This window comes from Vulpes lagopus, chromosome 2, assembly GCF_018345385.1.
Source record: "Vulpes lagopus strain Blue_001 chromosome 2, ASM1834538v1, whole genome shotgun sequence".
NCBI classification, from domain to species: Eukaryota; Metazoa; Chordata; class Mammalia; order Carnivora; family Canidae; genus Vulpes; species Vulpes lagopus.
Genome location: NC_054825.1, coordinates 149,294,150 through 149,309,400, shown reverse-complemented (window position 1 = coordinate 149,309,400; position 15,251 = coordinate 149,294,150).

The following is a 15,251-nucleotide window of genomic DNA, read 5'->3' as shown; positions in this document are numbered from 1 at the left end:
CACCAATTCCACTTAGAGAGAGGCTCTTACATAGGTCAACAACAGCTAAGATGCAAGATGCTCACAGCAGTGCTATTCACAATGACCCTGAATTGGAAATGTCCCCACTGTCCATCAACAGCACGAAGATGAAGAGATGAATTTTGCTAAAGTAATAGAGTGAAAGGCCAGGCAGCAAAGGCAGTTGCAGACCTGCAGCCACACGCACAAACTCAGAGCTGAGCCTCACAAACTATGTTGAGAGAAAGAAGCGAGACACAGAAACAAACGAATGGGGTTTTTCTATTTATATACGGTTCGAGAGCAAGCATAATTCACTTACAGAGCTTAGGCAGTAGAAGGACAAAGAACAACAAGGAAGATATCACAGGGGTCCAGGTGCTGATTAACTCTGGTCAGGATGAAAGGACACACAGACGACTTCTGGGATTCTGACCAGCAGTGTTTCATTTCGTGAGCCACTTGTTAGGGAGAGAGGGTGATCAGGACATTCTCACACCTGGCTGACCTGGAGCCACGCTAATTATAAAGCCACTTCTAATTATAAAGAAGAACAGGTGTCTTCTTTATAATTGTGCATATATATTTTATAGTCATTAGTTCAAATGGCAATGAATGCCAGGTCTTCCATCCCCCACTCCAGGAGGATCCACACTTTTTTCTGCAAACAGCCAGACCAGCCACGTTGTAGGCTTTGAGGGCCATATGGCCTCAGTCTCAAGGACTCAATCCTGTGGCTCGAAAGCAACCAGACAACACGCAAATGAATGGGTGTGGCACCATTCTAATAAAACTGTATTTGTGGGCACAAGTTTGAATTTCACACAACTTTCAGATGTCATGAAATATTTTTCTTCTCTTGATTTATTTCAACTATTTAAAAATTAAAAAATGAAAAACATTCTTAACTCACAGGCTGTAAAGAAACAGAGACAGAAGGCAGTGGGCAGGATTTGTCCCGTGGGCCACTTTCTGCTGACCCTAAGTGGACAGAAGGTGCATCCTCCAGCATCCCTGTAAACATCCATGTGGAGAAAACTGCAATTAAGACCCTCTGCTGATCCTTCCACTACCTCGGGTCCTGTTCCTAGAGGAGATTCATGAGTTCTATTGATTAAGCTTCTCTTTGTTTAGATTCTGGGTCCTGCTCCCCGGGATACAGATGAATGCTCAGAGCCTGGAGTGCCATTCGACTTTATCTCTGGATTTGAAGTTTTTAATAAAAGGAACTGGGCATACAGAAGTCTGTGGGAATTGGAAAGCGAGCACCCATTCTTTCCAAGCTAACCAAATATTTGCTGGACCTTGGCAGTCATAGCCAACCTTTCTGTCTGAAATGCTAAGAGGTTATAAGCAACAGGAGACTTCATTTTTCTCAGGCTGCAGCTCTTATGAGAAGCCTGAGAAGCCGGAGCTACCTCTCAAAACCGGCAGTGTCCCCAGGGAGAGGGGAGTCGGGATTTTATGTTCAAAGACTCCGCCAGGAGATGGTGGGAGCACTCTCCCTGCATAGGGGCCCTGCCAGTGCTAAGGGCCCCTCCAAGCAGCAGGGAGGCACCTGCTCTGCCCCCTGGTTCCCTATACGCCTCCCTCCCTAATCCTCAAATGTAAGGGTTCTTAGCCGTGACTTTGCTGCCTCTCGGCTACTTGCTCTTAGAATGAGACCAAATTCATACGGGCACAAGTCTCTGCCACTCCTTTTATCTCTAGCTCATAATAAAATCGACAGTTTCAAAAATACAGTTCCTCCCGGTCATTTGCTTAAATATTAGTGCGGACTAATCCCTCTTCAGCAGATCTCCCGGGTTGGCTCCATGTGCTTGGGCTTCTGCGCTATGTACGGTTCTGCTAAAGTTTCTTGGGCAAAATAATCTGAACTTAACTTTATAAAGAGAAGTTTAGCGAAAAGAAAACTTACAGAACATCTATTCCAACCTCATCTTTTACAGAAGAGGAAACAAGCTGTTTCACTCATTCATACATGCACGCGCTCCTTCCTTTGTTCATTTGTTCGCTCATTCAGCATTTACTGTGTACGAGAGGCAGAGGCAGAAGTGGCTCTTACCCTCACAGAGCTAACAACAGGGGCATTTCAACAATCATCTGCCCAAGAACATCGCCTGGGGTGCTTGTTAAAAATACATACCCCAGAGCTACCGAATTGTGATATTTAGGGTAGGATGGAGGCATCTGAATTTTTAATAAGCTCTCCAATGATGGTTTATGCAAACTAAGTGTGACTCTGGCCCCTTGATATAGTGGAGGAGGCAGTCATTTAACTGGACAACACAGTTTCGTAAGAGCTGAGTAGGAGAGGGGCTTTTAATCCCACTTGGGGACACCGGAGAGCAGGGCCAGAGTTTCCTGAGAGAAGGGGTAGGTGTCTGAGCTAGTCCTGAAGTCCAGCTTAATCTCCAAGAGGCAAAGAGGCAGAGGAAAGGTGGAGCAGTCAGAGAGCAGGGCAGGTGCAGAGCCTCAGGAGAAGGAAGTTAACTTGCCAAGGTGGCCTGGTAGGCTATCTGGAGAGTTGGGGAGGACCTTGTCTCAGGGCTATGAGTGATTCCGCACTGGGCCCAAGCCCCAGCTCTTCCTCTGTCAGCCTGCTGAGCTCAGAGAACTGTTTCCCAAACCAGCAGAGGATGGTATGGTTACCAGGTACTCTCAAAGGAAGCATTCCGCTGCCTTGATTAGGTCAGAGAATGGTGGATCTAAATCACCTAGATTCTTTACTTCAGGATCTGTCACAGCCTTTACCCTGTTAAGTGCATTGTGACTCTTTAAGAAAGTTTGGAGATGTGGGATGCCTGGGTGGCTCAGTGGTTGAGTATCTGCCTTTGGCTCAGGTCATGATCCTGGGGTCCTGGGATCGAGTCCTGCATTGGGTTCCCCTTAGGGAGTCTGCTTCTCCCTCTGCCTATGTCTCTGCCTCTTTCTGTGTGTGTCTCATGAATAAATAAATAAAATATTTTTTAAGAAAAGATTTGAAGATGAAGTCTATTGAGCATGGAACCCTTTTTTTCCAAAAAGTACCTGTTAGCATTGCAGAAAACAGTTTGGCAGGCCCTCAAAAACTTAAAAATACAACTACCATATGATCCAGAAATTCCACTCTTATACTCAAAAGAATTGAAAACAGACTAAAAATGGGTATTTATACACCAATGTTCCTAGCAGTGTTATTCATAGTAGCTAGAACGCAGAAACAACACAAATACCCATCAACTAATAAATGGATAAACAAGGTGTGATCTGTCCATACAATGGAATATTCTTCAGCCTTAGGAGGGCAATTCTGACATGACACGGAATTCCATACCACGTGGGTGGACCTTGAAATCATTATGGTCCATAAAACAAGCCAGACCCACAAGGACAAATATGGTACAATTCCCGGTGCATGAGGGACCTAGAATAGGCCAATTCATAGAGTCAGAAGGTAGGAAAGAGGTGAGCAAAGACTGGAGAAAGGGAATAAGGACTTCTTATTTAATGGGTGCAGAGTTTCTGTCTGAGATGATGAAAATCCTGTATGATGACCGTTGCACAACATTGTGAATGTACTTTTTTTTAAGTACAGTTGGCACACGGTATTGTATCAGTTTCAGGCATATAGCAGTGACCTGACAACCCTATAGGTTATGTGATGCTCAAGTGTTGGCGGCCACCTGTCACCATACAGTGCTGCTACTGTACCACTCACCATGTTCCCTGTGCTGTGCCTTTCATCCCCGTGATTTATTCACCCCACAACTGGAAGCCTGGATCCCCCATTCTCTTTCCCCCATTTTGCTCATCCCCCATTGCCTCCCCACTCTGGCAGCCACCAGCCACCAGTCTGTTCTCTAGATTTATGAGCTGGTTTCTGGTTTTTGTTTGTTCACTTGTTTTGTTTTTTAGATTCCACATATACGTGAAGTCACATAGCATTTGTCTTTTCCTGTCTGACTTACTTAACATAACAGCCTCTAGGTCCATCCATGTTGTTACAAATGGCAAGATCCCATTCTTTTTTGTGCCTCAGTAATATTCCATTGCATTTATATATACACCACATCTTTATCCATTCATTTGTTGATGGACACTCGGGTTGCTTCCACAGCTTGACTATTGGAAATAGTGCTGCAGTAAACATAGGGTACATAGATATTTTCAAATGAGTATTTTTATTTTGGGGGGTTGGAGTGGACAAATACCCAGTAGTGAAACTACTAGATCATATGGTGGTTCTATTTTTATTTTTTTGAGGAATCTCCATGCCGTTTTCCACAGTGGCTATACCAATTTACATTCCCACTAACAGTGCACGAGGGACCCCTTTGCTCCACATCCTTGCCGGTGCTGGTTATTTCTTATATTTTTGAGTTTAGCCATTCTGACAGGTGTCAGGTGATAGCTCATTGTGGTTTTGATTTGCATTTCCTTGATGATGAGTGATGCTGAGCATCTTTTCATGTGTCTGTTGGCCATCTGTGTGTCTTTTTTGGAGAAAAAAATGTCTATTTAGATCCTCTGATCATTTTTTATTCAGATTATTTATTCTTTTGGTGTTGAGCAGTTCTTTATATAATCTTGGATGTTAACTCCTTACCGGATATATCATTTGTGAATACCTTCTCCCATTTGGTAGATTGTCTTTTCGTTGTGTTGATGGTTTCCTTCACTGTGCAAGAGCTTTTGATTTTGGTGTAGTCCCAATAGTTTATTTTTGCTTTTCTTTCCTTTGCATGAGGAAACATAGCTAGAAAAAGTTTCTGTGGCTGATGTCAAAGAGGTTACTGCCTGTGTTTTCTTCTAGGAGTTTTATTGTTTCAGGTCTCACGTTTAGGTCTTCAATCCATTTTTAATTTATTTCTGTATATAGTGTGAGAGCAAATGTACTCAATGTCAACTAAACCCACCTAAAAATGGTTGATGGTAAATTTTATGTGACGTATATTTTAGCAAACTAAAGAAAGATAATGAAAACAGAGCACCTAAGAGGGTGCCTGACACCTAAAAGACAATTTAAAAAGTATGCACCTTGTTGGGTAAGTGTTCTTTAGAACAAATGTTGGGAACCCCTGACAGGTGACCTTGAGAAAGCAAAAAAGGAAGAGAAGCCGAAGGGAAGAGGGGAAGGTGGTTCTGAGCACCAAGCACTGAGCCTGACCTAAATTCTCAGTGGCTGAGTCAGAGAGCGAAAGGAAGAAGGGGCCTGGATGTTAGTGTAGCTGAAGTTAAAGGTAGCAAGTGAACTAGAGGATCCATCCATACGAGCTGTACTAGCACAGACCCAGCCAATCCCAGTGTGAGCAGAGGCAGAGATCTGGACTTCATTCATTCATTTGTTTACTGAGCTCCATACCCAGCACTGTGTGCCAGTGACTACTCGAGGCACTGAGGATAATGCAGAAGAGAAAACACCCAGTCATCCCTGTCCCCATGGTTATAGTCTAGCAGGCTGGTGTTTCATTGTGGTGGTCTGTGAAGCCTGAGGCTCTGAGTATCGAGCATCAGGCCCTCCAAGAAGCAGAAGCTGAGCCAGAGTCAGAGTGCAACAAGTTTAGTGGAGAGTGCCACCTGAGAACGGAAAGGGCCAGAAGCAGGGTTAGGCAAGGGTGCCATCAGACTGAGATGCCAACCAGATGGAGGGTTTGCAGGTGCTCTGGAACAAAGAAGGCTCTGACCCAGTGGAGAAGTTCCGTGGGGGGGCGGAATCAGCGAAGCCATCCTACCCCTCCCTTGTGGAAGCCTACCCTGAGAAGACTGTGTCTTTGGCTGCCCTCTTAGTCGTTCTTGGCCGAAATCCCCCCAGAGAAACTCGAAGCTGACACAGACTCTGAAGAAGTTAATGCTGCCAGCCCGGCACACACCCTGCAGCAGGGCCTGCGAGCAGGGTACTCCTGTGCCGGCCACACAGGGCACTGGGGGAAACACGGGTCCCCATCATTAGGTTTCCCAGTTTGCCATGAAGAGGGTACTGGGCATGTGCACTCACATACAGTTTTGAAAATGGACTTTCTACTCTGTCCTTCCCCTGCTGGCTTGTGCACTCTCTCACTCTCTCTCTCCCGCTCACTCTCTCTCTCACACACACATACACAGAGTCACTGGGATTTCAGGATCTCCAGTATGTTCTCAAGGCTACCCTACTCCTCCCTGGGGAGTGGTGAGAAATTTTGAAGAGGGCGGGGAAGTGAATGACCTATTGCTTTTTCTCTCATCCTGGGAGGGCATCGAGCAAGATCCCAGCCTCTGGTGTCAGAAACACCTTGTTCTCTGCCCCTTACACACTTTGCGGCGTCGGAAGTGAGTTCCTAAAGGATCCTGCTCTGGGCCCGTTTCTTCTTGTCCAGCAGAAATAGTCACGCTCATCTTACAGGCAGAGAGGCAAGCGCGTAGGTTACCTGGCTCAGCCCCAGCCACGTGTAAAGTCTTTGCTGAAGAGCGTTGCCTTCCCCTGAAAATCACCGCTGGTGCGGCCAGAGCCAAGGGGGCACTTGTGACAATCCCGCAGCACAGCCCGTGGTTCTGAGATCAGCACCTGGCAGCCCGGAGGGAAGGAGCGAGCCTGCAGTAAAAGCAAGTCCTAAAATCCTCTGGATGCCGCTGCCTGCAGAGGTCTGTCTTTATCTTAAGCTCAGGGCAACCTGTCCTACACGCAGATGCCTCTTTGGCATCTCCCTGGGGCCGTTAGGAAAGGTGAGAGTTGTCTGTAAAAGCCAACGAGAGGATCTCCTGTACCAGCCCCAGGCTTCGGCGGCTCCACCGACTGCCCTATCGCCACGCCTGCCCCACAGAGCGAGAAGCCCACACAACCCCCCAAAGCCTGCTCGCACCCCACTTACAGATCCATTCCAGGTACCTGTAACCTCCGAATCCCTCGTCTGGGTGGCCCCAAGCGGTTCCTAGGGCCACATGGGCTTCTTCTCAAATCCACCCTCCCAAGCGTGGCCCGGGTCCCTGGAGCACACATCCCCAGGCCTGAGGGGGTGGCTCAGGAGTGGCTATTGGTGGGACTGTGGGTGAACCTGGACATGGGACAGGGTGGAGCTAGACTTGCGTGAGCAGGAGCCGCCTTGTGGCTGAGGATGGAAGCAAGGGTTTGAAGAGCAGGGGAGTGGGTCTCGGGCAGGAGGCCGGGGACTGGTCTTCCTGGTGCCACCCAAGTTCTGGCCAAGAGATCCACGGCGTCTCTGGACATGTTAAAGCAAACCTGGCCCCCCCGCTTGTGATGGAAGTGCACTTGGTTAAGACTCTACCTCATTAATGGTTTCTCCAGCTTGCTGTGGGACTTGTAAATATTTAGATCTCTGAGTCTGTGGGCCTCCACCTGCAGTCTCGTCGTGGGTCCAGTACATGTTAGAGGCAGGCCTGGGGGATTCTCAGAGCTAGGAGGCCACAGAGCCACATGGTGTCAGGAGAGAAGGGGCACAGTGGACAGGCTTGGCCTCGGAAGCTCCCCTTAGGGCCCTAGAAATCCCCTGACAGTTGCCAGACAGCAAATGGTGAATGATACAAACATTTGTTGTAGCCTGAGACTTCAAAACAAAACGATGCATCTTTCTTTCTTTCTTTCTTTCTTTTTTTTTTTTTTTTTTAGATTTTTATTTATTTATTCATGAGAAACACAGAGAGAGAGAGGCAGAGACACAGGCAGAAGGAGAAGCAGGCTCCATGCAGGGAGCCCGATGCGGGACTCGATCCTGAGACTTCAGGATCACACCCTGAGCTGAAGACAGGCGCCTAACCGCAGAGCCACCCAGGCGTCCCTGCATCGTTATTTCTCACCCTAGAGCCTCCCTCCCGGGGAGCACATGCAGCCTGTCTCTCTGGTTCAGTCCTTGTGCGGCCCGGCCATGGCATGACCCCTTCTAGCAGAGTCACCTCGGAATGCCCCCTCACCTTCCTGTACATCTGCGTGGCACATGGAGACATCTGTGAGCCCGGCCACACAGCTGGGGCTTCCCTCATCAACCCCAGAGTCATCTCCTCTCTCACCCTGGCAGGCGCCCTGTGCTCGCCCCTGCTTCAACTTTCAAAAGGCCAAGTCCCTGTCCCCAGAAAGCCTTTGTGTCTGAGGCCGAGGGCCCGTGAGGGAAGAACCTCCTTTGTGCTCTAGCCCCCATGGCTGACCACGACCTCCAGGGCTCGCTCCCTGACTGCCGTGTAGTGCAGACACCTGTGACAATATCACAGGGGACCCAGGATGCAGCGTCGATGGCCTGTCCCAGCCCAAGAACAGGAAACCTGGGCTCTTCTGTTGGCTCCGAGGTCACTTTTCCTTGGCCCCGACCTTTTCCAGGGCTTCAGCCCTCATGGGAGCTAGACTTCCCTGTGTTGAGCTGTCAGTGGGCAAACTTGCTCACGGCCCCCGGCAGAGCCCAGCTGCTATTGGAGGTCCCGGGCCTTGCTCCATTCTCTTTGGGGTCGACTGCCCAAATCGGCACTGCTTCAGCCATCCAGACTGGACCCTGGTGGAGGCTGCATGGTGAGCTGTGAAGAACATTGGCCTGGCGGCCCAAGACTAGGCTCTAGTTGGGTGACTATGGCCAGGTCACTTCTGACTACAGCTCGAGCCTGAGAGTCAGATGGCCTGGGAATCCACTCCATCTTCACCACCTCAGCACATCACTTGACCACTCTGATCTCAGTTTCTCCATCTATTTAATAAGGATGATATGCAAATGACAGGGTTTGGGGGGGACTTAGGCGCTGGTCACCTGCAGGTCCTTAATAAATGTTGGGTTTCCCTTCCCCAGCTGTAAAATTCAAGGAGTTGAAGCAGATGATTCACACAGCTCGGATAAGCTTTTGTGCTGTCACTTGGCTTCCTTTCTTAGCATTTTCTCCAGGATCCATGACTGACATCCCTCTTGGGTCACCTCCCTCATCAGCCCAGCTGTGTTCATCGGAAAGTTTGCTCTGAAGCTGTTGTCCCTCACCTTCCCGGACCATGAAGGACTTTGCATCCAGTCAGTCCACTTGGCAATTAGGACTATTATTGATTCACCAAGAAGACAGATCCAGGAAGGGACCTGTAACAAGATGGCCTGTGCTGCCTGAGAGGAGATCCAAGCAAGTTCTGGAGAGGGACATGCCATCCCAAAGCCTGGGAGCCACCAGGATCATGCAGGCATGACAGGCTGCACGGAGCAAGCAACACAAGATACCCTCTCTGGGCCCTTCTTTCTCCAGGCTGCAACCCCAGAACTGGTGCAGGGAGCAGAGTCGGGGGTGCAGGGTGTGAAAGCCCAGCTTCGGAGGGGCCCAGAGCAACCCCACCTGGCCAGAGGGAAAGCCCCGACCCTTTGGTCTGTAAAGTAGCAAAACCAACCTGAGTTTGCTTAAGCAGTGAAAGGGAAGTTATTGAAAAAACACAGGTACAAGTGTAAGGAGATACCTGAGTGGAGCTGAGACACTAACCCAGCTCTGGCCTCTCTCTCTCTCTCTCTCTCTCTCTCTCTCTCTTTCTCTCCCTCTTTTCATCTCTCCTCACTTTGGCCTGGCTGTTCTGTTCTTCTATGCATTCAGCCTCCTCTGCTCCTCTGATCCACATAGCTAGCATATGATGCCCACCCCACATTCCGAGGCTTATGCTTCACCAGCATAAAGAAAGAAAAGAGAGTACGTCAGCCAGTCAGTCTCTCTCTACATATAGATAAGTGGATAAATATAGATGGGTATGTATGTGTAGATACAGACATATGGATACACATCCTATCAATCTGGACTTGAAATCTACAGAGAAGGGCTTCTGAGGTCCCCATCTTGGCCCAGGTAACCACCCCTAGTGGGATCACTGACTCCTAGCACTTGATACATTCCTGAACTGGGTTCCCCAGATGAGTGAGGGGTCATAAAGGGGACGGTCTCTGTGATCCTGGCATATGCTCTGAAAGGTCCACAGAAGCCTAACAAGTGGGGCCTCTCTGAAGGCCAGAATCATGACGGTAACATCAGAAGGAAACCCCGGCCCCAGGATTGTCTACACCAGTGATTCATGGATATTGGACCTTAGCCAACAGGACACTTATCAGAACCCTGACCTTACTGTCAGGCGTTTCTACTTTTTCCAGTAGTTCCTCAAGGCTCAGTTCTCCCCTTCAGAAATGAATCAAACTGCTGTAAGAAGGAAGGGTAGGGGCTGAGAGCTTGGAAAGGGCAAGAAATTTGCTCCCGGCCACTGGGCTGCCCACCTTCTCTATGCATTTGCCATTGTAAATACAGTCCAGAGTGCAAGCATCCGTGGACCAGGGAAGAAGCAGTAGAGGCTGCTGCCCCCTGATTATTTCCTTGTTAGTGGGATTAGAGGTGGTTTGGCAACTCCATTCCACTGATAGGGGAGTGTCTGAAAGAAAAACAACACACAATAGACGAGTGAGGGCCAACTAGACTCCCTGCTCACTACACTGTGTTCAGCAACGGAAGCTTTTCTCTACTCCTCTGAGACAAGTCAGGTGCCCCTTTGACAAATGTCCCCCTCCTTGTCCACTGGCTTTATCATAGCCATTTGGAAGTTGGTAACGTGATTGTGTGTGTGTGTGTGTGTGTGTGTGTGTGTGTGTAGTCAGGGGAGAAGTTTCAGGGGGAAAATCTTTTTTTTTTTTATTGATTTACTTCTCAAAATGTGTGTGGTGCACATATGTGATGGGGGAGGAAAGCAAGTAAATGCAATCTGGGTACCTCTCTTCACTATTACGCTTACACACATGATACACACATTACGAGGGAATGGGCTCAGGCACCTTGTGTGTACCTGAAGCCCGAGGCCGAGAGTTGAGGACCCCGTAGAGTCTGAACGATGTAACACAGTGATTGGCAGACTTTCGTGCGTATTTGGGTTATTTGAAGATCCCGAGGAAACACGCATTCTTTGTCAGTGGGCTTGGGCAAGGGCCTGAGTTTCTGCATTTCTAACCAGCTCCCAGGTGACGCTGCTGCTGCTGAACAGGGACCACACTTTGAGAACCAAATGCAGAGACAAAGATGGGCACCTAAATAAAGATGCAGACATCGCCATACAGACCAGCCCGCGTAGACGTAAAGGCGCTGGCCACACTCACACATGGGCTGTTCCCCCGCACATCCTGGCTAAGGTCATCACTTGCTTCTCAGTAAAGAGAAAACAAAGACTTGAATATTCCCCTGTTATATTTCATGCCACCTGCCCATTCCGCTATGCCCCATATTGCTGAGGAGTTCAGAATTTTCTGAAGTCTTGGTTAAAACTTTCAGCAATCAATTGCAAATCTCTATATTTCTGCTTGCACACACAATGGACTCTGTTTAGCAATTTGCAAAAGCTATATTCTTGTGTGTATGTACAAAAAGCTCTTCTCCAAAAGGAAGACCAGCTCTACTTAATGGGACATTAGCCAATTTCTGACATATTGCAAAGCTTCTTTCTTCCCGTCTTCCAATATCCATTATCCCTAATAGTCTCAGCATGCAGGGCCCATTCCATGTGATTTGGTGGACAACACATCTCTGTGGTTTTCTTCCTGTTTTACACAAATTGCTGCTCTGTATGCACCAAGAAACAAGGAGACAAGGACGCTATGGTAGCTCCATTACAAAGTTGGCCTCTGTTCTGAAGTCTTCCCGCAACATATGTGCCCTCCCCAACCCAGGCTACCATTTCTGAAGAATTAATTACCCCATGTCACCATAGGTCTTGAGGCATGTCCCCTGAAGGACCCATCGGAGTTTATTATAGGTATTTACTAATGTCTCCCCTACTCCACTATCTTGTAACCTCCTTGGAGAGAGAGTTTATGACTTATTTATCTTTATTTCCTGAGCACAGCAGAGTGTTTGACACAGAAAAGTTAGTTGTTCAGTAGACCTTGTTGAAGTGGATTAAATTGAAAGGTCAGTGAAAGAGTTGTTTCTGAGTTCTTCAGATGAAGTAGGACTTATGGCTTCTGGAGGGAGAATGCTGCAGGGCCAGAGTTCTAGAATGCAGAGCTGTGGGGAAGAACAACCTGGGCAGGGGTTGTAGACAGCTCTGTCTGGCGGGTGTGTGTACAATGTGGGAGCACGTCAAGGGAAAAGGGGAGGTAAGCAGGAGACACATCCTCGGGGCTGTGGACTCAATAGTCTAGAATATGTCCTATGGGATCTGGGGAAGCAAAAAACCATTTTAAGCTGGTGCTATGATCCTATTTGGCTCAGAGACAGAACCCTGGCAGCAAAATAAAGGACAGATTGGAGCAGATTGAGACCAGGGGCAGGGATTTCACCATCAAGACCTAAGTCCTTGGAGGGTTGGGAGGATATTGTGCAAAAGGACTTGAGGCAGGTGTGCAAATGAGCCTGCACCTCTGGTACCATCCAAGGGCTGCCCGAAGGTATTGGGTAATTTCTGTGGGACTTGAAGAACCCGTTGGATTATGCTTGAAAGACAACCCAAATGGGCCTCTCCTCCCAAGATAATGTGAAATTTCTTTTGTGCCAAGAGCCCATAAATTTGTTGAAGATGTTGGGGGTGGCCAAAATGAATTTCCCATCAGCCTACTTGACTTCACTTCCTGCCTTTCCTGAAATATATGGAGAGAGAAAGCATGAGACCCCCCACCGGGCTCTGCGTTTGTGCACATCTGCCGCCCAATTGACAGCTTGTGAAGGAGGTGTTAATTAGTTGGCAGAAGCACCTGAACAGAGCCCTGGGTTGGCTGAGGGGGTGGGCAGGTCTTGGGCATTTCCTTAGTCATACAGGCAGGAAACAAGAAGACTGGAAACTCTCATTGCTGCCCAACATGGCAACCTCCAGGCCACGCGAGTGGCACAGTTATCGGAGGTACCTCTCTTCTCCAAAAAGGGAGCCTATTTCTGGATTCCTGTGATTAATGTCAAACGCTTATAAGGATTTAAGTTTTACCTTCTGGTACCACTCTGAATTTTAAAGACCTGTCAGAGCAACAGGGGGAGAGTGTTTGGCTCTTGAGTAAAATTAACATGGTGGAAGGACCACCCTGAACTCCTGCGGGGGGTGGGGGGGGAGGCAGAAAGCACGTCCTCCTGAGAAAGGGCAGTGATGGGGGGGCAGGAGAGTCTTGGAGGTGCAGGGTGGAGAAGGGAAGTCACCAATCCAGGCACAGCAGAGAGGACTTGTCATCGTGGTCAGATTTTTTTAAATTAAGATTTTATTTATTCATGAGAGACACAGAGAGAGAGGCAGAGACACAGGCAGAGGGAGAAGCAGGCTCCCACTGAGCGCGACACTGGACTGGATCTCAGGACCCAGGGATCACAACCTGAGCCAAAGGCAGACGCTCAACTACTGAGCCACCCAGGTGTCCAAATGTCCCGTTTTTTTAAAAGCTGGCTGCGTTGAATGAAGGAGGTGATTCCGCAGCCCTTTGCTGGGGGTAGTGTAAGGCTGAGTAAAGACCAACTCAAGCACTTTGTATGCCCATGGAACTCATCAAATCTCTGTCACTCCAAGTGACCAAGTGGCTGAAGAAACCAAATGGAGACCATGGGCGGGCACAGCTGGGCTGCGGAGAAGGCAGTAAGCTGCCCCAGGACATGGATGGTGGGATCCTAGTTGAGCCTCGGGTTCCCGACTGCTGCTCCCGCTCCATCCCCGCGCTGTACTGTTTCTCTGAAGGTCGTCCGCGCCCTGGGGGCAGGACCCCCGAGGCCCACACAGCGCAGCCACAGCATGGACGTGGAAGGGCAGCCGCTGGAGAAGCAGGCCACGGCCAGCAGACAGGGCAGGTCCGCGCCTCTTGCGCCCCAGCGACCCGCGACCCCCACAGAGCTGCGGAAGCACACACGTGCCGTGGTGGGCGCTATCGCGTGCGTGGTACGACCGTGGCAGAGGACGTGGCCTCGCAGGGCTCAGCCCGCCTTGATGAGCGCTATCCGGGAGGAGACCACTCGCTTTCCACCTGGGGGCGCCCCCCGCCCCCAAGCCCCGCCAAACGCAGCTGGCTCCGAGGGCAGACCGAGGGCAGAACCGGGAAGACAGCAGAAACCAAGCTTCCAGCGCCCTGAGCGGGCAGGGCACTCTCCCGGGCTGCAGCCCCCCAGGCACCTGAACAAAGCGGGGAGAGGCCCCCCCCCCCCCCGCCCGCTGCACCTGGCTCCCTAATGAAGCCGAGGGGTCCAAGCAGAGAAAGACGGGAGGACAAACGAGGGCAGGCGTGTCTGGAAGATCGGAGCACCCCAGGCCCCCCGCCGCTTCCTTCGGCAAATCCTTTTTTTTTTTTTTTTTTTTTAAGATTTTATTTATTCTTGTGAGACACAGAGACACGGGCAGAGGGAGAAGCAGGCTCCATGCCTGGAGCCCGACGCGGGACTCGATCCCGGGACCCCAGGACCGCGCCCTGGGCTGCAGGCGGCGCCGACCCGCTGGGCCACCCGGGCTGCCCTCCTTCGGAGAGAAGACGGAGCACAAGGTGTCTTCAGGGCACACACGCGGGAGAGCGATCCGGATCCGGATCGAGAGGTGTGCAATCAGGAGAATTAGCAGGGCTGCGGGGCCGGCCTCCCTGGGGGCACCGGGCACCGGGCACCGGGCACTGGGCGGGGCGGGGCGGGGCGGGGCGGCCGCCTCTCGTGCCTTCCTGACCTGGGGTCACCGCCCGGGCTCAGGCTCCGCGGGGAGGCCCTGCGGCAGGTCAGAGCGCTGCTTCCCGGGCACCTTCACCCCAGCTCCGACCCCTGCTCCGCGGCGGGGCGCCAGGTGGACCCTCCGTAACCTTCACTCGGTCACGGGGGGCGGGGGGGGGGGGTGAAATGAGCTCGTGAAGGAAACCCACGAGCTTCGTGTCCCTCCTAATCTGAGCGGTGAGGGTGTTGGCCGAGGCGGGAGGGCCACCTTCAGCCACGAATGAGGCCTTGGCTCGTTTTTAAGATTTTGTTTATTTATTTGAGAGAGAGAGAGTTGGAGAGAGAGCACGAGTGGGAGCAGGGGCAGAGGGAGGAGCAGACTCCCCGCTGAGCGGGGATTCCCCACTCGGGGCTCTATCCCAGGACCCGGGGAAATCATGACCTGAGCCAAAGGCAGATGCCCGCCCAACCAACCGAGCCCCCCCGGGTGCCCCTCCAATGAGGCCTTTCTAGTTGTCCTGTACTAGCCCCAAATAGCCCATAAAACCCAGCAAAGGGAAACCAGGGTGATACTTCCACTGCTTGAGGGTTTATTAGGTGTTAATAAGATACAGTGAAGCTACGGCCTGCTATAGTCTCTGTGGACAAGATACCTACTGGACATGGACAGGGTTGCTTCGACTCAAGGATCCACTACTTACTATGGATGT